The sequence below is a fragment of the Equus asinus genome, chromosome 6 (assembly GCF_041296235.1).
Source record: "Equus asinus isolate D_3611 breed Donkey chromosome 6, EquAss-T2T_v2, whole genome shotgun sequence".
Taxonomy (NCBI): Eukaryota; Metazoa; Chordata; class Mammalia; order Perissodactyla; family Equidae; genus Equus; species Equus asinus.
In genome coordinates, this window is record NC_091795.1 from 8,052,407 (window position 1) to 8,077,998 (window position 25,592).

At 40.0% G+C, this 25,592-nt stretch overlaps 1 long non-coding RNA gene across 2 annotated transcripts in view; it reads left to right on the top strand.

Annotated features, from left to right (window-relative positions):
- Positions 1-24,077, top strand: part of LOC139045482 (uncharacterized) — a 50,725-nt gene extending 26,648 nt beyond the window's left edge. Inside the window, exons 4-6 of one of the 2 annotated variants that reach the window (XR_011503813.1) lie at positions 5,725-5,768; positions 8,651-8,867; positions 23,452-24,077. This is a non-coding gene — a long non-coding RNA (uncharacterized lncRNA). The remainder of the gene's footprint in view (positions 1-5,724; positions 5,769-8,650; positions 8,868-23,451) is intronic. The other variant, XR_011503814.1, reaches the window with a different exon arrangement.
- Positions 24,078-25,592: the final 1,515 nt, after the last annotated feature.

Sequence of the window (25,592 nt, forward strand, 5' to 3'; positions counted from 1 at the left end):
AAGATAAAGTAAGAAGAAAGAGGCTACAACAAGCACCTTGTGATAAACTCAGATTTTTTAAAGAATGGAATGATAGCCACAAAGAACTAATGTAAAAACTTCACTGACGACCAACACTACTTGACTTCAAGACTTACTGTAAAGCTAGAGTGACTAAGACAGTTTGGTATTGGTGAAATAGACGAACAGACCAACAGACTGGACTGGAGTGCCAGGAAATAGGCTTAGTGACAAATAATGGTCAACTGATCTTTGACAAAGGAGCAAAAGCAATACAATGGGGAAAGGACAGTCTTTTCAACAGATGGTGCCGGAACAATTGGACACCCACAGACCAAAAAAGAAAAGGAATCTAGACACAGACCTGACATCTTTGACAAAAATTAACTCAAAATGGATCATAGACCTAAATAAAAATGCAAAATTATATAAAACTATAAAATCTATATTTTATATGATAAAATTTATATTTATAAATTTAAAATTTATAAAATTATAAAATAAACTAGGGAGAAAATCTGGGCTTGGCAATGACTTTTTAGTTACAACACTAAAAGCATGAACCATGAAAGAAAAAACAGAGGAGTTGGATTTCATGCAAATTAAAAACACGCTCCATTTCCTTTAAGAAACATGAGCAACTGCATTATTTCAAAGTTTATCTAGTCATTGACATTTCCTGCAGACTCTATTAAAAAAACCCAAAAAACTGCACTCCTGCTCACTGCCTCCTACTTGTTGCTTGCCACTGTCACCAGCCATCCACTTATGTGGGTGTGTGAACAGGGCTCTGTTCTGTCGTGGGCATGTTCTTAGGACCCCATAGTCAACTCATGATATCTCTACATGGATAATCAGTTGTTCCACTCTTTTCTGATTCTGATTCTTCTTGAAAAGTCTCCAGTGTTGTCCTCTGGCCCTCTGAAGCCACCTTTCCCACTAGCGTGTGCCCATGGGATCTGAGCTGGATGTCCTCTATTGTGCCTGCTCCTAGAATCCCTGCCCGACCTTCACGCTGATGTGAGCCCCAGGCAGCTGATCTGAATGGATGGCATGAGCGAGCTCCCCAGCCCACCAGCTCCAGCTCAGTTCTGCCATTTGGAGGTGAGAGCAGAAATCAGAAGAAGGAAGAAGAGTGAGCTTGATGTATTTGTTCTCCACATATGTCCCTCTGTGGTGTCCCTCTACTGAAGGCCACAGCTTCTGTCAGACAGCCTTCCCCATAGAGCTACCCTCCCAAGTTCTGGAAAATTCTCTCCTTGCTCCTCAATGGCTATTGATAGCTTTCCGTTACCACACTATTCCTTGTTGATTTCTTTTTCTTTTAATTGTGGTAAAATACACATAACATAAAGTCTACCATCTTAACTCTTTATAAATGCACAGTTCAGTGGCATTAAGTACCTTCAAATTGTTGTGCAACCATTGCCACCATCTATCTCCAGAACTCTTTTCATCTTACAAAACCAAAACTATAACCATCAAAAACAACTCCACATTCTTTCCTGCCTCCAGCCCCTGGGAACCACCATTCCACTTTCTGTCTCTATGAATCTGGCTACTCTAGTGACCTTGTATAAGTATAATCATACAACATTTGTCCTTTTTGACTGAGTTATCTCACTTAGCATAAAGTCCCCAAGGTTCATCCATGTTGTAGCATGTGGCAGAATTTGCTTCCTTTTTAAGGCTGAATAATATTCCGTCATGTGTGTGTACCACATTTTGTTTATCCCTTCAACCATCGATGGACACTTGGGTTGCTTCTACCTTTTGGTTATTGTAAAAAGTGCCTCACTGATTTCTGAAATCCAGCCTATATCTTTGAGAGCAATTCCTGTATTAAACTGCTCGGTTCCCAGTGAGTGACCATCTGGGACCCTGACTGACACAGAAGCCATGCCAGCCAAGCCAGCCTGTCTGAATGTCCTGCCAAGGAAGAAGCTTCAGGAGGAGAGAGCTTATAGGATACAAGCAAATCACAATTCCAAGACATCAGTGGGCTGAGTGATGTATCTGAATCAACAAGATGGAATTTAATACAAATAAAAGTAAAACTCCTGCTTTATATTAGAATATTAATTATACACCAACTATTCGACAGCATTTCACCAAAAAGAGAAAGTTCTAAGAATTGCTCTAGAGCAGTGGGTCTCAGCCAGGGGTGCTTCTGCCTCCCAGGGGACATCTGGCAATATCTGGAGACATTTTTGGTTGTGACAATTAGGGGGTACTACTTGCATCTAGTGGGTAGAGACTGAGGATGCTGCTAAACATTCCAAAATGCACAGGTCAGTCCCCCACGACTAAGAATTATTCTGCCCCAAATGTCTATAGTATCAAAGTTGAGAGGCCCTGCCCTAAAGTATGAAATAAATTCAGAACTAAGGAGGAAGTTTTCAACTTGATGGTGAGAACCAACTTTCAGTTTTTATAGATACCCAGCAAGGGGGCAGACTCCATCATAAAGCCATGCTCAGAAATAGTGCAGAAGAAGCAGGGGCCTGCTGTCAGGGATGTGGACGGGGAAGGTGCTGGGCTGGGAAGAGGTCTGAGGGCACAGTTGCTGAGTCTCTTCCAGCTCTGGGGTGTCCTGCTGCTCTCAGACTGGCCCGCTGCTAGGAAGAGCCTTCGTGTCGAAGGTCACTAATTGTTTGCAAAGCCTTAAGAGAGGATAGATTTTTGCCAGCATCTTATTACAAATATTTTCAGACACAGCAAAGTTGAAGGAACTTTACAGTGAGTACTTAAATATCTACCACCTATATTCTCCTACTCAGATATTCTTAAAGGAAGAGTTTTTCTTATCTTTCTCACATTTTCCTGCTGAAAAAGTGAAATGTCAATGACTAGGTGGACTTTTAGATGATGCAGTTGCTCATGTTCCTTCAAGAAAATGGAGTATGACAACTATTCTTGACATGGAAATTTTACCCAGATGATACGTTTGACATAATTGTGCATACAAAACTCAAGTCACAGATTTTTAAAACACTTTTGAAGGCATGTATTAGCTCCTCAGTCTTTTATAAATTCATCAGAGCTAGGCTTAGCAAATACAGGGTTAGCCCTATAAACAACACATCCAAGTACAGCTCCTTGTCAAAATGGAAACCCAGGATCAGAAATTCTGATTCCACGCTTACCACTCACCAACCCTCATCATTGATCAATCAAGTTTTGATAATAACCAAAACTGCAGTCAGAATCAGTAGAATTATTTTCTCTGTTCTTTAGCATTTCTATAACATTTTGTATTTTCAAAGAGCTATACAATCAGCATCTCTCCTAGTCACTTAGAATCTTGTCTCTAGAATGTCGAACCACGGTGACTGTTAATTCCAGATCCTAACAGCTATTCATAAAACATTTTTAGTTCTATCCTCCAAAAAAAGCAATCTTAAGAAAGTTTACTTTGCAATTAAAAGGTTTCTAAAAGGAAGAGGTTTTGTAACCCCCTCCCCCACCCCCAGCTTCTCCCACCCAGCCCAGAGGACCCTTTGGGTTTGGTTTCACATAGATTTATTTCAGAACAAATTTTTCTATTGGACTCTTCCTTCCTTACTTTTTAGACCCAAATCCCCATCTTCAGCAATATTGAGCATTTATGTCCAAAGAGGAATTTGTATTAGGCAAACTTCTCGTTCCTCCCATGCCCTCTCACTCCCCATTATGTCATGTGGCCACTGACCTCATTGGTTTTGAAAACACTGACAGTGAATAGATTCCGTAAACAAGAATGTCAGATTCAAGGGTCAAATTCTAGGGGTTAATAGCTCAAGGTCAGGTTCAACTTACTGAATGAAGCGAAGGTCAACTCTTCGAAGACCTGGGATCTAAGGGGGAATTGCCGCAGGAAAGAACAATTGAGAGAAGCAGAAGCCATGTGTGACAATAATCAGAGCTCGTGGAAGCAGCTGAAGGAAAGGGCAAAATAATTTCCTTACCTTCCACAGCTCCAGCTCCACAGATCAAATCAGACTTCTCGAGAAGAGCTTAGACTCAAGTGTATCATTTTATGTGCACCAACTACTATAATCTTAAAGCAATCTCATAAAAATATCTGAAGGCTTATTGACAGGTTAATCATATCCTACAAAAAAAAATATATCTTGAAATGTACAAAAACAGTAACCAAAAGCAAATTATCCATTTTGCCTATAGTTAGAAAGAGGAGTAAGCCAGGACAACGCAGCTTCTGTCGGCATACCCTCGCAGAAGGCTGCTCTAAAGGGCACAGCAAACAGCTTCATCACGCCTTGCTGAATCTGCTGCTCCTCAGGCAAGCTCTTCTTGTAACTAGTGGATGGTCCGAGTGACAATGAACAGGAAATACATCGACACATCATTAATAAATTATACACTCAAAACAGTCTGCATTAGAGAGCACTTCACTCCTTCTTCTTGGCATCTTGCATCTTCCCCAGACTTTTTAAAGATCCATATACCTTATAGATATTTCAGAAGCCATTTTATGCCCCTTTTCCAATGATGTAGTTTCTCTTTTTTAATGTAGCTATACACAGGTAGCTTAAAGTTTGGGTGAATTTTAATATGTATTATATATTTACACATACATATTTGCATGTGCATAACACGTAGGGAACGACAAGTGCTTCCCATCGTGGACTAAATTTGAATTTGCTGGGCTTCTTTGGAGCACGCTGCTTCTGATTCTTACACTAACGTTGATCGTCTATTTCAGGTATTTCCAATTTTAAAGTATTTTCGAGAAAAAGTTCACATGAATGACATTTAACTGGGAGGTTTGTACATTGACATTTGAAATTCTATATGAGATAAGAGAAAATTCTATGTGGAAATTAAATAATGGAATTTGGTAGTGCAGTGAAGCCAGAACTGTAGGTATCGAATTGAACCTTGTTATGTGAATTATCATATTTCCAATTTCAACTCTCAAGTCTACTTGATCTTACTCCACCAGTTGTCTGGAGAATAAATACACGTAGACAGTGACAGACGCAATCAATAGTGTGAAACAAGCAGTGATCCCCACATTGAGTTAACCTGGGCTTTCATTGTGTTTGATCTCTTCAGTATCTTTGTTTTATAGAGAACAGGTATATATTTGTTTAAATAAAGTACCAATTATAAGTATTGCCAAGTATTAAGATCCCACCTTGCAAAATCAAATGGAAATTTGACAATGCAAATTTGAGTTCTAAATGGAAGGCAAACACAAACCATTGTCTAATATGTGCTTCATATTAGAAGATCCAGTCACTCAGAGTCTTTGCTCTCTCTTCTGGGCATACCTGGGGCTAATGTGAATCATCATGTGGATATCAGCCTATTAGCAACCAGAATGAGATGGCAAAGATGTCTCATGTGGGATGTTGGTGTAAGACTTCGCTGTTAAGAACGAATCCACGCCAACTGGTAACCCTAGAAACACCATGTTGAAATGCCATGCCACACAGTCTTCATCAAGTGAAAAGTTCTAAGAAATATGTATTACACATGTGGCATTTTTTCTCTTGCTTTGAGTCGTGACATGGAGCTTCTGTTGCTCCTGCCACTGTAGTTTTTAATTGATTTTTTTAACGTTTCCTGCAGAGTGAATTTCCAAGAAGAGTTTCTTTTTTCCTACTATCAGCAGCTTATTGTCTTCATAGGCATGTTTGTTTTCATGTTGCTGAACTATTTTTTCTGTATTATTATGTTCCTTGACATTTAAAAGGTGGCATCTGTTCCGCCTTGCAGGGCCAGGGACCAGGAGCAACCCCACTCTGCGTGGATGAGTGCAGGTATAGTAGAAGATCTGCAGACCTGGGTGAAAAGAAGGGACATTGTCTAAGGCAATTGGAGGCAGAAAAACATGTACTGAGACTGAAGTGCAGAGCTGGGAAGGTGCTGCTGTTCATCATATCATAAATAAATGGGAAGTCCAACAGGAAGGAAATTCCCCAAAAAGCAAGAAAGCAGAAGGACAAGAACAGGAGGGATGGAGGTTCTCAGCCAGAGAGTGCTGACATTTCTCTCTTATGTGATGACTGGTGTGGGATGTAGCTGTTGGGCAGCTGCTTAGAGAGCCACATAGGGAAAGCATGAAGTATTTATTGTCCCGTTCAGCATGAGGGAGGCTCTGTGCCACAAGCTGCCCTCATAAAAGGGTTCCAAATGGCTGCCGATTAGTGTGACTGAACAGCATCTTGGAGGGGTTGGCTCTGTGCCTTATGCCAGCTATCCTCTGGCAGGGCACTGCAGCCTTTCCAACCATCCCCCCTTGACCTTCGCAGAAAATATGTCCATTGACTCAATCACGTTGGATCCCAGAGATGCATTCTTTATTAGCAACATGTGCACTGTGGCCCTAACAACCAAGAAAATAACTCAAGAGTTTTCCAAAGTTGTGGTATGGAATTGGAAGCCAGTGAACACCAGACAAAGAACAGGAAGCTAACTGTTAGCCACCAGCTCCTTGCCCCACTCTTTCTATTTTTAGAGACCTGGGTCCAGTTGTACGGGAGCAAATAAATCCTGCCACATGAAGTGTCATTCAAATTTAGTCCTGGCATCATACGGGGAAAGTTCACATGGGGAAGTAAGGGGGCCACTTTGTTGGGCTGCATGTCACCAACAAAAGTATATGCTGACCTCCACAGTGATGTTGGGCATGGTCCTTTTTAATCCTGGGTAGAGTTGATCCCATATGCCACTAAGACTGTCCAACACACCTTTCAGACATCCACGGAGTCCTTCCCTCTTTGCTTTCACTAACTCTCTGGGACTGTCTTCTTGTTCTTGTCTGGCAGCCTCCTCTATCCCTGGAAAGTTAAAGTCTCACCCCACTTGCTGAACCGAGTCCTGCAATGGTCTGTATGCTAATCATTCACAGGGTGGAAAGGCAGCACGAGGGACAGGGCCTGAAGGGATCCGCATACAGACAGAACCATTGTCCCCAGGCCCAGACACGCTGCTGCAGTGCACCAGACTTTCGGCCTATCCCTGGGTTCTCGATTTCTGAAACCCCAGTGCCCAGCCACGTGCCTGGCTGGTGAAACATGCTTAATGAACGTAGACTGAAGTAAGGAATGAGCTGGCTCTCTTTCCAAGGAATTGTTTAATCTTATCTCTTAATGCATCACTTTTTCTATTTATAAAATGAGAAGACAGCACCCAGAAATGTCAAAAGGCAAAGAGAAAATGTTCATATTTCTAGACCATTAAATAAGAAGATGAGGTGATGCAATTCCAGAGCACAGCTGGACTTCAGGCCTTGACCTCTTTCCCCCAATGATCTCCAGGCAACCTCTCATGTTCCTCTTGGTGAGGATGACACCAGTTTCTGCCCAATTTGGAAAGAGTTGTACATTTCTACGCTAAATTTTCCTTTGTTGCAAACACCATATGGATTCTTTTCTTATCCTTCTCCCAGCAATAAAACTACAAATATAAAAGTGAGCCCAACTTTTATTTAAAGTTGTTCTCAGTGGATTCTGAATCAACTTGCTGAGTGAGGAGGAGAAAGCAAATATACCTACCAGTTGTCCGTTTGGCCATTTTATGGGTACCCATTTCCGGAGGGAGCATCGTTTGTATCCATTCAATGACTGAAGCTGACTGTATTTCAAAACCATTGTTGAGAATGTCAGAAAGTAAAGTAAAAATACAGATGTAGTCATTACATCAAAAGTAACTGAGTAGAGAATTTAGAATTAGTTCTTAGAGAAAAAAACTCAATAAATTTGTCATATATAAAAGCAAACACTATATTCCTGGGAAAAGATATTTATTCCTATGCTACATCATAATCAAATTTTGTTGAAGAAATGGGAACAGAGAATGAGGTATTGCAGTGAAATATCTATTCCATAAGAATCAATTCCCTATTAAAATAATAGTAGTGTGCCTTGAATATGACTGAACATCTGATTTAATAAGAATAAATTGATGTGAGATTTGAATTAACTGTAAATCCGATGTGGATTGCTTGGGGAGACCCCATGTCAGAGAAGGAGGACCCAACTGAGCTCCAGCTCGAAGGGCTGACGGTCCTACCTCCTTTCAGAAAGAGGCTGAGGAGGAGGGTTGGGCGCCCTCCATCAGCTGAATGAGGCCTCAAAGGAGAGGGGGAGGGGGAAAATGGGGGAGGGGGAAAATGGGGGAGGGGGAAAATGGGGGAGGGAGAAACTGGAGGAGGGAGAAACTGGAGGAGGGAGAAACTGGAGGAGGGAGAAAATGGAGGAGGCCTCCCTTTGAAAAGTGTCTCAAATATTGATTGAAACAATTAATGCATTCTTTAAAGTCCGAGAGGCCTGAGTATGCAAAGTGGAATATTTGTTACTATTTGTTTAATGCTCAATTTAATAAATTAATATGTTTATATGATAAAATTTAGAATTGAGAATTTATACATTGATTACAAATTTGATTAGTTATATGTCTAAAGACATTTTAAATGCTGGCCAATTTAGCAAGCGTATTTGTTTCAATAGTTATTTCAAACACCTGATGCATCAGAAAAACGAAACATACATATAATGACCACAAAACATATTTCCTCGTTTATACTCAGAACTTTTTCTAAGCTGTCAACACCATGGAATTACTTCATTTCTTTATTACTTCTGTTACTATTTTCATATGTTCCCAGGGTAGTTGATATACTTATTTTGATGTTTTCCAGGTGGTTAAGAAGTAATCTTTGGATTCCTCCCTGGTACTGCAGTGATCTTACCAGATCCCAGAGACGAGGAGTTCCTCTCAGGGCACCTGCTGTTCAGGAAGCTGAGACACCAGCTCCAGACCCAATTTCTTCTCCAAAGGGCATTCCAACTGGAGCTGCAAGTCATCAACCTGGATTTCCTTTTTATAATTAAATTTCATTGACTATTTTTATTGTGGTAAGAATGTTTAACATAGAATCTATCCTCTTAGCAAATTTTTAAGTGTACACCCCAGTATTGTTAACTATCGGCACAATATTGTATGGCCAATCTCTAGAACTTAGTCGTCTTGTGTAACTAAAACTTTATACCCATTGAATAGTGGGGAAATGAGTTGCTATTCAATAAGACTGTATAATTCTAAATCTTCCACATAGGTTTTCTGGGTTTCTGGGTTTGTTTTGTTTTGTTTTTTCTTACCAACTCTAGTCATACTCGGTCTTGTAGTGGGTTGAATAGTGCCCTAACTCCTGGAACCTGTGAATGTGACCTTATCTGGAAAAGGGTGTTTTCAGAGATGTAATAAGTTAAGGATCTTGAGAGGAAGAGATCTTCCTGGATTACTGGTGCGCTCTGCAAACATTGACAACTGTTCTTGTAAGAAACACGAGAGGGATTGGACAAGAAGAGGAGGAGGCGGCAACGTGAGCACAGAGGCAGAGGCTGGGAGGATGCGGCCCTAGCTGCGGACCACAGGAGTCGCGGAAGTGGATATTGGAAGCTTCCCTAGTCCCTTTGGAGGTAGCAGGACCCTGCTGAGTCCTGGAGGTCAGACTTCTGGCCCACAGAACCGTCAAGTACAAATCTCTGTTGTTTCACACCAAGATTGTGGTAAACTCGTTACGGCCCCCACAAGAAGCTAAGACTTGCCCCAAAAGTACTTCTTAAAATATTCCTTGGCCTGTAGCACACAGTCCAGAGTCCAATCCTGAGGACGCATCGCCGCCTGCAGTCTGTACAAGTTACTAAAAACACGTGTTTCTCATCACTATGTTATCATAGTGAGCAGGACCACAGAGAGGGCTCATCTCCTGGCAGAAGGGCCGAGTCCATGTGCTGGGTTCTCTTCCTTCGGGCACTGTGGGACACGGTGCCCTCCTGTTTGTAGGTGACCACAAGCTGGTTAATCCTTCCTCTCTGAGATGACAGGACCTGCTTGTCCTTGGACGCCTTGGCTGGTCTACAGTTCTTCCTGTTTATTCCTTCTTACATACAACAGAGAAGCAAGTACGCATTCATTCTTTATAAATAGAATTACTAGAAGCAGAACGCCACACATTTTAATGTCACCTACCTATTAAAACCCATAAAATCCTTAAAACCTTTTCATTATATTTATCCTTCTTTTGTGTTACAACTACCTGTCTGTGTTCTTTTTATTAACTTTTCTTTCCTATGGTTATGAATCTATCGCTTTTCAGGACAAACCTTGTTCCTGTTCACCGTAGCCACAGTTATATTCGAGGCCTAAATCATCACGTGTGGCCAGTGGATATCCCTTTAGGTTGTGCCTTCAACACAGCACCTTGCTTTCGGGCCACTGAATTTTCCAGATTCATCTGGATTTTTCACTGCTACAGACATGAAATCAGATACCCTACAAGAATTCCTGGTTCCTTTTGTGGAGAATAGACTAGAGAGTGAAGTCTGGGCATTGGAGAGCAGGTGGGAGAAAAAGTGCTCCTACTACTTCAGGACCATGTTTAGTAAAGACAGAGCTGGGAAACGCGTCTTCCTGCCTGTCATGAAGTCTGACGCATGCACTGTTTCCAATGGTCTGTTGCTCTCCACAGGTGCCCCACATCCATCCTTTGGCTGCTCTGGGCTGCCGGGTGCCCCAGGAGGCTGAGTCCTAGGGTGGTCCTCACTGGGGCTGCTTTGCCCTTGGGCTTCCAGCTGGATTTGGCCAAATGTGGAGACAGCAGGGCAGCAGGGAGGAGGGGAGAGAGGTCAGGGTCTCTCGCCCTCTGCTTCAGTGCCACAGTCCTGGCGGAGGCTGCACACCTAAAGGCCCCTCCTCCCTGAAGCCCATAAGACCCTCTCCTCCTCTTCAGGCCTGAGGGTGGTAAAGGCTTCCTGCTGGTGCGAGTCTCTCCCCATTCTTTGTGGATTCCTTTAACCCTGCCCACACCTCTCCCCCACTAGGTAAACCTTTTGAGCGGATTTTTATTCTCCTCCCGGGATGGTGACTAAGGCTCTGATGTAACCCATGATGTTTTCGTATACTCTAATTTTCTTACAGTAAATGTTTTCATCAACTGCTAAAATTTACTTCTACATTGGCAAAAGCCATGTTTTCATTCTTGTTCCAAGGTGAGGCATAAAGTTTCTTAGAAGAAATGCTACTTTTAACTTAGTCCATGCAAACACACAAAGAGACCAAATTGGTGATGAACTAAATTGGCCCCAAGGAAAGCAGTTTCTCTAAGACTATTTGGAACCCAAGGATTTTTCACACATCCTAAAAGGCAGCTGTCTGTGGTTTTATTATGTATAGTAAAAGACTTTTATTACATACAATAAAACTAAGGGGATCTTCTTTCAGTGCCTGTTCTGGCTGCCCTTCAAGAGGTCAAGCTGACCAACGACCCAGAAATAGCAGATGTATCTAAACTGTGGCAAGATGGAGAATCAGTTTCTCTTCATACTGAAATGGGAGACGGATTTTTACAAATAAATTTTATGGGGGCCAGCCCAGTGGCACAGCGGTTAAGTTCTCACATTCCGCTTCCGTGGCCCAGGGTTCACCAGTTCAGATCCCAGGTGTGAACCTATGCGCAGCTTGGCAAGCCATGCTGTGGCAGGCGTCCCACATACTAAGTAGAGGAAGATGGGCACAGATGTTAGCTCAGGGCCAGTCTTCCTCAGCAAAAGGAGGAGGATTGGTGGCAGATGTTAGCTCAGGGCTAATCTTACCAAAATAAACAAACAAATTATGTTTTAGAATAGTCATAGATTTACAGAAGAATCGTGAAGCTATTAAAGAGATTCCCATATACCCCACACCCAGTTTCCCCTCTTATTTACATCTTACAGTACGTTTGTTACAATTAACAAGTGTTGCCACAGTATTATTAACTAAAGTCCATGCTTTACTCAGATTTCCTTCGTCGCATCTAATACCCTTCCTCTGTTCCAGGACCCCATCCTGGAGACCACAGATCATCTGTCCTCATGTCTCTTAGTCTCCTCGAGACTGTGGCAATGTCTCAGAATCACCTGGTTTTGATGACTGGCAGCTTTGAGAAGAGCTGGCCAGGTGCTCTGTAGACTGGGATTTCTCTGATTTTGGGGGGGTTAGACTGGGGTTACAGGTTTTAGGGAGACGTATTGATACCAACTCTGATATCAGTTTCCCCACATTAAACCCAGCATATATGGGGTTAAAACCAAAACACTCTTTGCCTGCTTACTTCCTGGCTTGCTGGCTCCAGAATCCACTATCCTACATGGAGACAGACACTACCAAGGACAAGCACCTGCATTATCTCCTCCCTGCAAAGAGATACAGGCTGGTGGAAAAGCTGCTGACTAGCAAGGTCATGGGCTCCCTCCTCTCTGCAAGTAGTCTCAAGGCCAAAGACAGGCTGGTGGGAACACTCTGACAAGAAGGCCATATGCTCCCCCTCCTCTACCTAAAACCCCAAATAAAAACCCTTCCTTTTAGCTTTTCGGGGAGTTCGGAATTTCAACATTAGCTGCCCTCTCTCCTTGCTCAGCGCTGTGCGATAATAAAATTCCTACTTTCTTCTATTACCCCCAGTGTCAGAAATTGGCTTGCTGCACAATGGGTTAGCAAACTCACTTCAGGTTCAATATCAATTTGGCGACCCAGATTGGACAACGTCCCAGGTGGACGTCTCGCCTGTGGCACAACGGCCTCTGGCTGAAGGCCTCTCTTGGAAGCTGTCCTGCAGCTGCCTGAGCCCCTTGTCTCAGGGACAGCCCCAGGATACTGGCTGATAGCCAGATGGCATTGGCCCAGGGCACTTTTGCTTTGGTGGTGGAGGAAACTACGTTCAGGACTTAGGAAGATGTCTCGTAAGTAGCTGGTAGTTTTCATCTTTGTCTCTGTGTTAGTTAACCTTTTCCAACAAGATGGGCTAAATATAACAGGTACCTGGCAGCCCTCTGGTCTCCGTTTGTTTTGAAGTTGCCACAACGTCCTGGCCAGATTTTGGTAAGTCCCCAGGTGTGCACACAGAGGTCCCTTGTCCTTGCTCATTTGGGAAGATCTGCATAACAGATCTTCAGTTGTTGGGTGCCCCCCGAGTGTAGGACATGGACTAAGCTGGGACTGGAAGCACTTTGGCTTTTGGTTTTGGTTTTGGTCTTTGTTTTGGCTTCCATTTGTGGCTAAGGGTTTTTGGGAAAGCGCACTTGTTTGGTATTTGTTGTTGTTTGGCTGTTTGTCTTTCCTTTTAAAAGTGTTAACATGGAAGGTGCCGAATCTATTCCACCTAAGATCCCCTTGGGAAAAACTTTGGCTGACTGGTTGACCTATAGTTATAAGCCAATGTCTAAAGAGGGATGATTTTCTTTTGTAACACCACATGGCCACAATATTCTTTAGACTCCAGAGGAAAAAAATGGCCAAACAGTGGATCCTTAAGTTGAGAAACTTTTTAGAGAGCTCTTATGATAAACAACTGTTTTATTGGTACCCATGAAAAGACCAAATTAAGAGGAAACTACAATGACTAGTCTTAAGAACTTAATCAAACTTGGGGTCTCAGCTTCTTCTCATGGTCTTACAGATGCTAATAAAAACATTAAGTTAACAAAAAGAAATTAGAAAAAGAAGAGTCACAGGACTCATCCCAATGGGACAAAAATCTTTAGCTAGTTATTAAAAGAAAAATGGGATAAATGAAACAGATATAAAGAAAGTTAAAACAGGTTTTAATAAAACACTGCCTAAGGTTGGATGGGCTAAAGGGACCCCCCACCATCAGCTCCCCAGCATTAAAGGACATCAGAAAAACCTGTTCTATTCACCCCAGTTTGAAAAAATTTAAAAGATCAGGAGGCAAAAATCAGAATAAGACACCAGACCAGCAATTATTTGGGGCAACAGTTAGGCTATTAAGGTTAATAAGACTATAAAAATTCAAGTGTTTAAGCTAATATTATATGAAGAGGCTATGCCAACTTTGCCTGGATGTTTGCTTTGAGAATCAATGTTATGTCTAACTGGAAGTGCTTCCCCTACACGATATTGTAATACCAAAACTTGTTAATGGAATTCTAATATAAGTTATAATTAAAAATATAAGAGTTGGTAAAATTAAGATAAAAGTTTATAAAAATTGATATACTTAAATGGGGCAGTTTCAGTTTACCCAAACTGGTGTATTTACATATGCAATTGGAAAGCCAGCTACAACAACAAGAAGCCTGTTTTAATCTTTTGAGGCTTCTAAATAAAATAAAATAAAATTTCTTTTTAAGAGGAAATAATTAATTAAACATGCCAGCAGACAAAGCCAAATCTGCTGCTTTTGTCTCCTCTCTTGCTGAGCTTCCCAGCAAGCTGAGCTTCGTTTCAACTCCCCCAAAATTCATGATCTAAAATTGAACAAGTAAAAATAAGTAAACTTTTGAGATAATTTGGATTGTAATGGCCATTCTGGAAATCTGTTTCAGAAGAGGATTCAGAATCTCTCACAATGGAATGCAGTCTTTAATGAATATGCAAAAACTTCTAAGACACAAAGTTATTTAACATGATATAAAATGATCTTTGATGAATAAAAGCCTGTTTAAGTTTGCTGGTTTGATTTAAAATAAACATGTCAGATTTATCCGCATTGGCTATGATGCAGACACACAACCTGGGTTTACTGTTATCGTGTCATCTCTGCTACAAAATTTATCAGCAAAACTAATAACTCAGTGTAATAGCTAATTTTGTTTAATGTCTCATGAGGTTTTTGTAGATGATCTAAATATAATTATTAAGAACAGGTAAACTAAATAAATGTAAAAGGATAAAAGCTTTTGGAAAAACTTTTTAACAATTATATGTATTATGATGTATGTACTTAAAACAACTGAGGATGATAGTTAACTGCTGTAATGTCACGTGAAGTTTTAAAGAGTGATTGTTAAAACTGGGTAAGAGTTTTAAGTACAATAATTATGTTTTATAGTCTGCATACTTAGGAAACAGCTTCCAAAATCTTTTTGGAAACTTAAAGTTTATAGCTTTACTCAGTAAGTTAAATAATAACAGTTTATTGGGTATCTAGGTCATTTCCACATAAGGTAAAATATTATAGGTTAACTACTAACCATATATTTGTCTGCCTTTGGTGTCTTATATCAAAGAGACTGAAAAGTGCTTAGGTTTACTGATAAACATGTTATATGTATGCTGAGGAATTTTCTATGAGAAAACATGTATTTCTAAAAGGTCTGTATACAAGGAAAGTAAAATACATGTTTTCAATAAAAAGGTATAAAGAATGGAAATGTTTCCGTTTCTTGAGTTGAGAAAGATAAATTTGTGCTAAAGTACTGGGACAAATTCTGAATATAAAAAAAATAACCAAAGGTTTGCAAAAGTAAAGCCCTAAAGAGTTTTATGTATGGTCAAGTTGGCTAAGATTAAAGTAAATCCAATTAATTAAATAAATTTATATGTCAAAAGTAAACTGGTACAAAATTACAACTTGGTCTCCTCTTTCTTAAAAAGATAATTTTCCTAAACTTCAAATCTGCTCTTGATAAAAAGATTATAAAAAGGTTTTTTGTACTATTTTAACTCTGTTTCCCCTTGACTGTTTCCATTGTTACTTTGAATAGATACCCGAACATGGTTTCGCAGTAAAACTGGTTTCCTGTATGAACAAATGTTTTAAAGCTTTTAATTTTTTTTTCTTTGCTACCCCAGGAGGGGCAGTCTCTCCGCAACCAGAAAGGTTGTTTTTTATTTTTTTATTTTTTTTATTGAGTTAATGATAGGTTACAATCTTGTGAAATTTCACTTGTACATTAATGTTTGTCATTCGTGTTGTAGGTGCACCACTTCACCCTTTCTGCCCACCCCCCACCCCACCTTTGCCCTGGTAGCCACTAATCTGTTCTCTTTGTCCATATTTTTAAATTCCTCATATGAGTGGAGTTATACAGAGATTATCCTTCTCTAACTGGCTTATTTCACTTAACATAATTCCCTGAAGGTCCATCCATGTTATTGCAAATGGAATGATTTTGTTCTGTTTTGCAGCTGAGTAGTATTCCATTGTGTATATATACCACATCTTCTTTACCCATTCACCTGTTGATGGGCACTTAGGTTGCTTCCATGTCTTGGCTATTGTAAATAATGCTACAATAAACATTGGGGTGCATAGGACTTTTGGAATTGCTGATTTCAAGCTCTTTGGATAAATACCCAGTAGTGGAATGGTTGGATCGTATGGTAGTTCTATTTTTAATTTTTTGAGGAATCTCCATACTGTTTTCCATAGTAGCTGCACCACTTTGCATTCCCACCAGCAGTGTATGAGGGTTCCTTTTTCTCCACAACCTCTCCAACATTTGTTACTATTAATTTCAGATATTTTTGTCATTCTAACGGGTGTAAGGTGATATCTTAGTGTAGTTTTGATTTGCATTTCCCTGATGATCCGCGATGATGAGCATCTTTTCATGTGCCTATTGGCCATCCATATATCCTCTTTGAAGAAATGTCTGTTCATGTCTCCAGCCCAATTTTTGATCGGGTTGTTTGATTTTTTGTTGTTGAGTTGTGAGAGTTCTTTATATATTATGGATATTAAATCTTTGTCAGATATATGACTTGCAAATATTTTTTCCCAGTTAGTGGGTTGTTTTTTTGTTTCAATCCTGTTTTCATTTGCCTTGAAGAAGCTCTTTAATCTGATGAAGTCCCATTTGTTTATTCTTTCTGTTGTTTCCCTTCTATGAGAAGACATGCTGTCTGAAAAGATCCTTTTAATACTGATGTCAAAGAGTGTACTGCCTAAACTTTCTTCTAGAAGCCTTATGGTTTCAGGTCTCACCTTTAGGTCTTTGATCCATTTTGAGTTTATTTTGGTGAACGGTGAAAAAGAATGGTCAATTTTCATTCTTTTACATATGGCTTTCCAGTTTTCCCAGCATCATTTATTGAAAAGACTTTCTTTTCTCCATTGTATGCTCTCAGCTCCTTTATCGAAGATAAGCTGTCCATAGATGTGTGGTTTTATTTCTGGGCTTTCAATTCTGTTCCATTGATCTGTGCACCTGTTTTTGTACCAGTACCATGCTGTTCTGATTACTGTAGCTTTGTAGTATGTTTTGAAGTCAGGGATTGTGATGCCTCCAGCTTTGTTCTTTTTTCTCAGGATTGCTTTAGCAATTCAGGGTCTTTTGTTGCCCCATATAAATTTTAGGATTCTTTGTTGTAATTCTGTAAAGAATGTCATTGGGATTCTGATTGGGATAGCGTTGAATCTGTAGATTGCTTTAGGTGGAACGGACATTTTAACTATGTTTATTCTTCCAATCCATGTACATGGAATGTCTTTCCATCTCCTTATGTTGTCATCCAATTCTCTCAGAAAGGCCTTGTAATTTTCATTGTATAGGTCCTTCACTTCTTAGTTAAATTTACCCAGAGGTATTTTATTCTTTTTGTTGCAATTGTGAATGGTATTGTGTTCTTGAGTTCTTTTTCTGTTAGTTCGTTATTAGAATATAGAAATGCTACTGATTTATGCAAATTGATTTTATACCCTGCAACTTTGCTGTAGTTGTTGATTACTTCTAAGAGTTTTCCAATGGATTCTTTGGGGTTTTCTATATATAAGATCACGTCATCTGTAAACAGCAAGATTTTCACTTCTTCCCTCCCTATTTGGATTCCTTTTATTCCTTTTTCTTGCCTGATTGCTCTGGCCAGGACCTCCAGTACTATGTTAAATAAGAGTGGTGATAGAGGGCATCCTTGTCTTGTTCCTGTTTTCAGGGGGATGGCGCTCAGTTTTTGCCCATTGAGTATGATGTTGGCCGTGGGTTTGTCGTATATGGTCTTTATTTTGTTGAGGTAGTTCCCTTCTATGCCCATTTTGCTCAGAGTTTTTATCATAAATGGCTGTTGGAGCTTGTCAAATGCTTTTTCTGCATCTATTGAGATGATCATGTGGTTTTTATTCCTCAGTTTGTTGATGTGGTGTATCACGTTGATTGACTCGCGGATGTTGAACCATCCCTGTGTCCCTGGTATGAATCCCACCTGATCATGATGTACGATCCTTTTGATGAATTGCTGAATTCTGGTTGCCAAAATTTTGTTTAGAATTTTTGCATCTATATTCATCAGTGATATTGGCCTGTAGTTCTCTTTTTTCGTGGTGTCCTTGTCAGGCTTTGGTATCAGCGTGATGTTGGCCTCATAAAATGTGTTAGGAAGTGTTCCATCCTCCCTAATTTTTTGGAATAGCTTGAAAAGGATAGGTATTAAATCTTCTCTGAAAGTTTGGTAGAATTCCCCAGGGAAGCCATCAGGTCCTGGGGTTTTATTCTTTGGGATGTTTTTGATTGCTGTTTTAATCTCTTTCCTTGTGATTGGTCTGTTCAAATTGTCTGCTTCTTCTTGAGCGAGCTTTGGGAGATTGTAGGAGTCCAAGAATTTATCCATTTCCTCTAGGTTATCCATTCTGTTAGCATAGAGTTTTTCGTATTATTCTCTTATAATCCGTTGTATTTCTGCAGAGTCTGTTGTTATTTCTCCTCTTTCATTTCTGATTTTGTTTATTTGAGCTTTCTCCCTTTTTTTCTTTGTAAGTCTGGCTAGGGGGTTTGTGAATTTTATATATCTTCTCAAAGAACCAGCTCTTTGTTTCATTGATCCTTTCTACCGCCTTTTTCATTTCAATAGTATTTATTTCTGCTCTTATTCTTATTATTTCTCTCCTTCTGCTGACTTTGGGTTTTATTTGTTCTTTTTTCTCTAGTTCAGTTAGGTGTGCTTTAAAATTGCTTATTTGGGATTTTTCTTATTTGTTAAGATGTGCCTGTATTGCGATGAATTTTCCTCTTAATACAGCTTTTGCTGTATCCCATATGAGTTGGTATAGCAAGTTATAATTTTCATTTGTTTCCAGGTATTTTTCGATTTCTTCTTTAATTTCTTCAATGATCCATTGCTTGTTCAGTAGTGTATTGTTTAGTCTCCACATCTTTGTGTCTTTCACAGCCTTTACTTGTAATTAATTTCTAGCCTTATAGCATTATGATCGGAGAAGATGCTTGTTATTATTTCAATTTTTTTAAATTTGTAGTGGCTTGCCTTTTTTCCCAACATATGGTCTATCCTTGAAAATGTTCCATGTGCACTTGAGAAGAATGTGTATTCTGCTGTTTTAGGATGAAGTGATCTATATATGTCTATTAAGTCCAATTGTTTTAGTTTTTTGCTTAGCTCCACTATTTCCTTGTTGATTTTCTGTCTGGATGATCTGTCCATTGATGTGAGTGGGGTGTTGAGGTCCCCTACTATTATTGTGTTGTTTTTAACATCTTCCTTTAGGTCTGTTAATAGTTGCTTTATGAACCTTGGTGCTCCTATGTTGGGTGCATAGATATTTATAAGCGTTATTTCTTCTTGATGAAGTGTCCCTTTGATCATTATATATTGTCCCTCTGTGTCTCTCTTTACCTGTCTTATTTTGAAATCTGCTTTGTCTGATATAATAATTGCAACACCTTCTTTTTTTTGCTTGCTATTAGCTTGAAGTATTGTCCTCCACCCCTTCATCCTGAGCCTGTGTTTGTCCTTGGGGCTGAGGTGTGTTTCCTGGAGGCAACAAATTGTTGGATCTTGTTTTTTAATCCAGTTTACCACTCTGTGTCTTTTTATTGGAGAGTTCAATCTGTTTACATTGAGAGTGATTATTGATGCATGTGGACTTAATGCTGTCACTCTGTTGCTTGTTATCTGGCTTTCGTGTGTTTCTCTTCCTGTGTTCTTTAGCCTACCCATTTAATACTGCAATTTCTTATGCTGGGTTTCTTAGGTTTTTTCCTTATCTATGTTTTGTGGCTCTGTTCTGTTTTTTAGTTTAGTGGCTACCCTGAAGATAGTATTTAGAATCTCATGTATAATATAGTCTATTCGCTGGTGGCCTCTTACTTACTTGGCCTAGACTGATTTAGTCCCTTTGCTCTTCCCCTCCTAAATTATTATTTTCATTTCTTATTCCAACTCATGTTATGAGTTTGTAGTTACAGTGATAAGATTGTCTTTGCTTTGGTCGTTTCCTTACCTTTATCCTAATGCTATAGTTGAATATTTGCTATCCTATTCTGGTTCTATTTATCTGTCTCCCTGCTCTGTGGTTTGTGACCCCTTTCTCCCTTTTTTCTTTTTTCATGTATGAGAGCCTTCTTGAAGATTTCTTGTAGTGGAGGACTTTTGGTTACAAATTCCCTTAACTTTTGTTTGTCTGGAAAAGATTTAATTTCTCCCTCATATCTGAAGGATATTCTTCTTGGATAGAGTATTCTTGGCTGAAGATTTTTGTCTTTTAAAGTTTTGAATATGTCACTCCATTCTCTCCTAGCTTATAAGGTTTCTGTAGAGAAATCTGCTGAAAGTCTGATAAGAGTTCCTTTGTAGGTTATTTTCTTCTGTCTTGCTGCCCTGAGTATTCTTTCTTTGTCTCTCATTTTTGCCATTTGTACTACTATATGCCTTGCAGTAGGTCTTTTTACATTGACAAATCTAGGAGATCTGAAAGCTTCCTCTACACACATTTCTCCCTCAATTGCTAGATTTGGGAAGTTCTCTTCTATAATTTCATTAAGCACACTTTCTGCTCAATTTTGCTTTTCCACGTTCTCGAGAATTCCTATGATCCTTAAATTCTTTCTCCTCATTGAATCCGCTATCTCTCAGAGATGTTCCTCATTTTTTTAAATTCTTAGTTATCTTTCTTCCTCTGTCTGGAGCCATTCAGCCTGTCTATCTTTGATTATGCTAATTTGCACTTCTATGGTGTCAACCCAGGCATTCAGGGAATCTGTTTTCTGTTTTATCTGGTCCATTGTGTTTTTCATCTGTAGTAATTCTGTTTGATTCTTCTTTATAATTTCAATCTCTTTTGTGAAGTAACTCCAGAACTCGTTGGCTTGTTTCTCTATCTTTCTCTCTACCTCATTGAGTTTTTTGATTATAGCTGCTCTGAACTCATTTTCACTTAGTTTACCTATTTCCAAGTCCTCAGGACTTAATTCTGTGCTTTTATTGTTTTCCTTCTGGCCTGGGGCTTTTATAAATTGCTGGATGGTAAAGGAGCGGTTTTTTCGCATGGTGGTAGAATTTGGTTGCAGTTACAGCCTGTCGCCTCTAGATGGGGGGTTGAGAGCCACGCGTTCTGAGCTCTCGGCCTTCGGGCAAGATGGCAGTGCCCAGCGCAGTTTGCCAGGGGGAGGGGCAGTTTTTCTCATGCGCCAATCTGTATTCGGATCAGTTCTGTTCTCTGGTCTCCCGGGGTCCTAGATTTATGGGGTCCCCGTGCACGGAAGCTTTCCCCCGTCAGCAGGTTTCCACTGTACCAGCGGCGGAAGTCCTGGCTGATCCCCTGGTTGCGTGGCCCCTCCCCCGCTCCTTCCCATACCTGCAGCAGGGATCTCAGACTCTAGGGAAGGGAGTGAAGTTCTCTCCTACCCTGTTCCAACTCCTCTGAGGCCAGCAGCTGGGTCTCAGTCCTCTGTATTTTTGATACTGTAGGTCTGTGAGTCCTGGCATTAGGTTTATTTGCTGAAATTCAGGTTTTTTTCCAGTCCTTTGTTGTAGTTTGGAGGGGAGAAAGTCCCAGGTCAGCTCACCCCACCATTTTGCTCTGCCCACTCCCTAAAGCTTTTAATATTTTTGACAAGTTTCCCCACACACACAATATTCAAGTCCTGAATAAAAACTTTCTTTGGACCTGGAAGAGGAGGGAGAGTTTCTCTGGGGATTTTCAGAGGGCCCCTGGGACTTCTCAGGGAAATTTGCTTTCTTTCTATAAGAAAAATACTAAACTAATAAGGTTATTTTGTATGTTAAATTCCATGAGAAGTGTTGTCAAATAAGTAATGATAAACATTCTTAAATGGTATTATGTGAATGAGTGTTATTGATATAAACATTTTAAAAATTATCTAAAATTCTGATATGTTCTGATTGTCAGCCATAATTCTGGTTGTCACGAAGTATTATATATCACAAGAATGGGTCAAATGTCTTTTTAAATTGCCACTTTTATATGTTTTGTTATTGACAGACAGATGCTGTTTTACTTTGATGTTTTTGCAAATATGTTTCATCTTCAGAGATATTCATGGAAAGGACTCTGGTGCTTACTCTAGAGTACAGGTTCTGATAAACATTCAGATTATAAAACTAAACTGGGTGAAAATTCCAGAACTCTAACAGAGAAACTGATGACCTCACAAGCTGCTGACGCAATTAAGATCAAGAACCAATTACACAGGACAGAATAAACCAATAGGGATGATTATAATTTTTATGGCTTTTTGATGGAGATATTGCTGATTTTTGATGTTTTGGGGTTTTTTTCCAGTTTTAAAAAACATTTTTCTCTATTCTCTTAAAGAACTATGATTTATAGCAATTTGTAAAAAAAATGGAAACATTTATCTTTTTCTCCCTATCTGAGCCGTCCAAAACATAAAAACTCCTGATGAGTAAGTATTCTTATTCTCATGGCAATATGGTTGTTTGCATAAATCCAATAAGAATCTGCTCTTATAACAGGACACAATTGGAAACACTGGTTCTATTACCAAGGCTTTGACTGGAACATCATATTTGAAAAAAAATATGGGCTTGGGTATAACAAGACAGATTTTGAGGAACAAAGGCTGACATTCTGGAATAAAGCCGCTTGGAAATATTGACCTCGTACCTTGCTTATGGGTTCAGTGACCTGGTAAAGTTGAGCAAAGAACGTTGCTCCCTCTGGCGGGTACAAGAAACCTCAATATTTTGGGGAACCTCATGAAGAGAGGAATTCACCCAAATCTGCAGTTACTGCAGGAAGAATCTGATGACAAGCTCTTGGTCTGGCTTTCCTTGCCTCGAGAGGCCTTTAAAGTTCAACCTGAGATTCTTTATAAGGTTCCAGCAAAGCAGATTTAAAAGAGTCTATATAATCAATTACTATTCTTGCTGTACTTATGTAAATAATTATGCCAAATTTATTAAAACTAGACTTATTTTGCAACCCAGTTAGTCTTAATTTGGCTATGTCTAGTAAAATTGAGGGTGATTTTAGAGAAAAAGATTATGTTTCAATAAAAACTATAACACATATTTGTAGAAATTGGATTTTGGTTTTGTCAATTGTCTTTAAGATTTTTGTTATATCTGTTAACTGGACTAGATCCTGAATTCTTTTAGTCTCCTGAAACATCTGGCTACAAAACTCCAAACTAACATTGTCAGGTTTTTTTCCCATCATTTTCAATTGGAGTCATTGAAAACTAAACCTGCCCTTTTTCTTGAAGCCTTGCAAACAGACGTGGGAGGACTTAATATAAACTTAAGAAAGATTCATGTCTACTGCTGTGTAAGCCACTCAAAAAGCTACCTGAGTGCCCAATGACACCATCAGAGACATTTCAAACTGCAAAAGATGCTTCAACCCTAACTTCTAGGAATCTTGATTTGCTGCCCTTGGGCTCAGAAACTGGTTTGTAATTTGCTCCAACCATTAACCTTGCTTTTCTCTTTTTGTTTCTCTAGAAAAACTTCTTATGAAATACCTGCTTACTTACTTACATGATATCAGGCCTAACTTCAGGAGCCCACCAGCATCACTGCCTTATTAAAAGACTGATTCAGCGAGATGAAACAACCTATGCCCTGTGTCAGCAGGAAGTAGCTACATCAGTAGCTGCCCCAAATCCCTCAAGACTGAGGGATGGACATAAAATAGGGAGGAATTGACACCGACTCTGATATCAGTTTCTCCACATTAAACCCAGCATATATGGGGTTAAAACCAAAACACTCATTCCATGCTTACCCTCTGGTTTCCTGGCTCCAGAATCCACCATCCTCCATGGAGACAGACACTGCCAAGGACAAGCACCTGGATTCATTATCTCCTCCCCACAAAGAGATCCAGGCTGGTGAGAAAGCTGCTGACCAGCAAGGTCACAGGCTCCCTCCTCTCTGCAAGTGTCTCAAGGCCAAATACAGGCTGGTGGGGAAAGCTCTGACCAGCAAGGCCATATGCTCCCCCTCCCCTACGTAAAACCCCAAATAAAAACCCTTCCTTTTAGCTTTTCGGGGAGTTTGGGATTTCAGCATTAGCTGCCCTCTCTCCTTGCTCAGCGCTGTGCAATAATAAAATTCCTACTTTCTTCCACTGCACCTGGTGTGAGAGATTGGCTTGCTGTGCAACAGGTGAGTGAACTCACTTCAGGTTCTATATCAATATCACAGGACTAGAATGTCCTTTCATCACATTCTATCAAGTGTACAGACTATCAACAGGCTTTACCACAGTTGACATGGATCTTGATCATCTGACTGAGGTAGCGTTACTGAACCAGGTTCGTTTCTGCCTGCCACCCAGAAAGCCAAACACTGAGACGACGAGATTGTGGCAGAGAGAAGGTTTACTCACAAGGCAGCCACATGAGGAAGCAAGAGCATAAGCCTCAAATCCGCTACCCCAAAAATAGAGACTCAGGGATATTTATGGGATGCGGGCAAGGTGGTCTGAAATGTGGAGAGAGTTGATTGGAGGTGAGGAGAGGGGAGGTAACTGATGATCTGCACAAGCGAAGTCAGACTTCATGCCTCTTCATAGGACCCATGTTCACAAAATGGCAGCATTAGCATGATCTGAGGGTGGAGTTTTCAGCCTCTTGATGTCAAAGGTCACCTACTGGACATCTGCACAGGCCCAGTTGATGGGTTGGTGGTCTCAACTGGCCTGAAGTGGACAAGGAGTTCTAATTCCTGAAAAACAGCTCCCACACCCATTACCATGGTGACCCAGGCTCCAGGGAGATGTTATCTATAGGAACCCAGTGGGAGTCAGATAGCATATTGCCTAAGCAGCACAGTTAACAATGGAGGGTTAAACAGCTAAAAGCTATAATCAGTAATTGCAAAAATGAAAAAACTTTAGTACCTAGATACTTAATCATCAATGGCTGTTTGCGGGTTTCAGTAGTGTCTGTCTGAAGGAAGCCACTGTGGGCAGCCCACACTGGAGGGTGGGGTTAGCTCCAGCTCCTTGAGGGGGGTGTCTGCACAAATCGCTTGGAATTATTCTGCTTGGGAGACTTGTCTCTTCTCCCTCACTTACTATTTATTGAAATTATTTATATCAGTTTGGCTTTATGGATATTTATACTTTGGTACATCATCCTATACTACTTTATTTTGTTGCTCACATTGTTCCAGCTTTGGCTGTTGGGAGCTCTTCCAGTTGGCTCTTGTGTCCCTTTGGCATATTCCCATAATTTTGAGTTTTTGTAAATTTTTTTGAGCACTTCCTTGCTTTCTAGCACTACAAGATGCTCCAGGCTTGTCTTATATATTTCCTGCTCCAGTCCTAAAATCAGCCATTTTTCCAAGGAGGGAGGCTAGATTTTATAATGTAACATTCAGTATGAATAAACTTAGATTCCTATATTTGTGTCCAAAAACTTATTGACCAAACACTAGGATGTGGGAAAGAGAAACTGAAGATGCAAAGAAACAGCCATATAATGGGAACTGAAGTCCTTTCCTTGATAAGTAGTAACTAGGGACCTGCATTTTTTAAGACAGTTGATTTAAAATCTTTGGTAGTTTCAATGTCTATGCTTCCTCAGGGACAATTTCTGATAAATTTTTTCCTGTGAATGAATCACAGTCTTGTTTCT